The 2,257-nt window shown below is 36.7% G+C and overlaps 1 pseudogene across 1 annotated transcript; it reads left to right on the plus strand.

The window, feature by feature from the left end:
- Positions 1-1,022: 1,022 nt before the first annotated feature.
- LOC308639673 (mitochondrial fission factor-like) lies at positions 1,023-1,897 on the plus strand (annotated as a pseudogene). Its single transcript has one exon. The product of its transcript is annotated as a mitochondrial fission factor-like (transcript).
- Positions 1,898-2,257: the final 360 nt, after the last annotated feature.

Raw genomic sequence — 2,257 nt, forward strand, 5'->3', positions numbered from 1 at the left:
TAGAATTCTACAGCCAGTGAAACTATGAGTTAAGTATGATGGCAAAATAAAGATACATATAATCTAAAATTTTACCTCCTATATGCTCTTGGGAAATGTTTAAATGATGTGGTCACCAAAAAAGATAGTGAACTAAGAAAAAAGAAAACCCAAAGAAATAGGAAAATCAAGTCAAGAAGAAGGCAAAACAAAATAAAATAAAACCTAAGATGGTGATGGGGGAGTTTCTAAGATGATGGTGTTCAGCAAGGTCTATGGAGCAAGCTGTCCATATTTAAGCAGATCAGAAATGATGGGAGAGATTTCTCTGAAAAAAAAAAAAAGAAAGAATTCAAATTAGATACTAGAGATGGAAAAGAATCTTGGGGGTGAAATATTTCTAGGTACATAGAAAACTAAGAAAAATTTAAAAGAAGAAGAAAATTATTCCAGGAGAAACAAAAACTTATACAGTACAGAAAAAGCAGTCATAATGAGTGAAGTGGGAGAGAGGGATAGTCCCCAAATGTTCATGGATTCTATGTAATCTCAATCAAAACCCCATTAGGTTGTTTTATAGAAATAAAAAAGCTGGTTCTAAAATTTATATGAAAATGCAAAGTATCTAAAGGAACTAAATGTAACTCTTCTTCTGTCAGATTTAAGAAAATCAATTCACCTAATATTTCATGATCACCGATCACCTTAAGCATCAATGCAGACTCAATGAATTCCCAACATTTCAGCAGTTTATCCAATATGTGTGCAATACATGTGTTCTCATTTTCACTAAGGTTTTGCAGCAAGCTCCTAGTCTGCTACAGGCTAACCCAGGAGGCATTTGCCCCAGCACCCAACTGTGCTCAGCCAGTAACCTCTGAGAATATGCAGCCCCATCCTAGAAGCCCTCGTTAGGGACCCTAGGGGCACAAAGTTTCTCCAAATTTAACTCGTGTACCCTGGAGCAAATTAAAGAATTTAATAGGAAGTACAAGAGCAGATAGTGTCAAACAGCAAGCAGTCCTGGAACACATTTGGTGAGCAGGGCAGCATTTCCTTGTTTTCACTGCTGCCAAGATGGCTGAAATTAGTCAAATTCAGTACAAAATGGAAAACACCAAGGTTATTAGTCAGCAAATGAGGGTCTTAGAAAAATTAATGGTAATACCATCAAATGCTGACCTGTAACAAGAATTCCAAGGAGTTCCAAATGCTAGTGTTCCAGAGAACGTTGTCATGGCAGGAAACCATGAGGACATTCCGTTTTCAAGACCAGCAGATCCTGACCTTGTTCAGTCCACTACCTTTAAACCTCTGGCACTACAACTACACCTCATGTTCTCATGTTAAGTGAAAAATCACTAGATTTCTGGATTCAGAAAGACATCTAACTCCTCAAAATGAAGAAATCCATGCAGTGAACTAAAAAGAGAGTCCTCTAAGAGTGAATATGCTGTTCATGGAAATGAATAGTTAGAAATCATTCCAATGTGACACCATCAACACAACAGACTCCCATCTGTCCTGTTCAGATGTTACCTGAAGATAGAGCTAATCTTGGTTCTGCTCATGGCATTTGTCACTTATTCAGCCTTCTAGTCATAGGACTTACAACCATATCTTCGATGTGCTAGATCAAAATCACAGACCCATGTTGGGTAGCAGGTCTTCTGCTACCTCTTCCAATTCTGACAACATCAGGAATGACATTTCAAATACAGATACAGCAATTGAAGGAACTTCGGATGAAGTGACTACTGTAGATGCAACTTCATTAAGACGACAGATAATCAAACTAAATAGACGCCTGCATCTTCTAGAAGAGGAGAACAAAGAACGTGCCAAAAGAGAAATGGTCATGTATTCAATTACCGTCGCATTCTGGCTGTTTAATAGCTGGCTTTGGTTTCGTCGTTAGAGATAACCTCAGCTCTCAAAAATAATGTCTTGACAGCTAGAAATACAATTTGCAACCTTTTTTTGTTTCTATCTTTGCTTTGTATGCCATTTTATAGTCTATACCCTAATAATGCTTTTCTTCCAGAAACTAGTGGGAAAGGACCAGTTACCATATATTCTTGTTACTCAGCCATATTCACTTTTAACCCTTTCTATGTAATATATACTTAAAATTTTCATTTTGCATGTTTTAAAACATGCATAAATAGTTAATTTTTTAAGAGGTCAAAGTAATTAGGCAGGGCTAGGAAGATAGTCTTTTAAAGAGAAGGCGTTCAAAAAATTTGAAAGTCTACATGGAATTAAAAAGAACCTGGAA

The sequence above is a fragment of the Spermophilus citellus genome (genome assembly GCF_964194105.1).
Source record: "Spermophilus citellus genome assembly, chromosome: X".
Classification (NCBI taxonomy): Eukaryota; Metazoa; Chordata; class Mammalia; order Rodentia; family Sciuridae; genus Spermophilus; species Spermophilus citellus.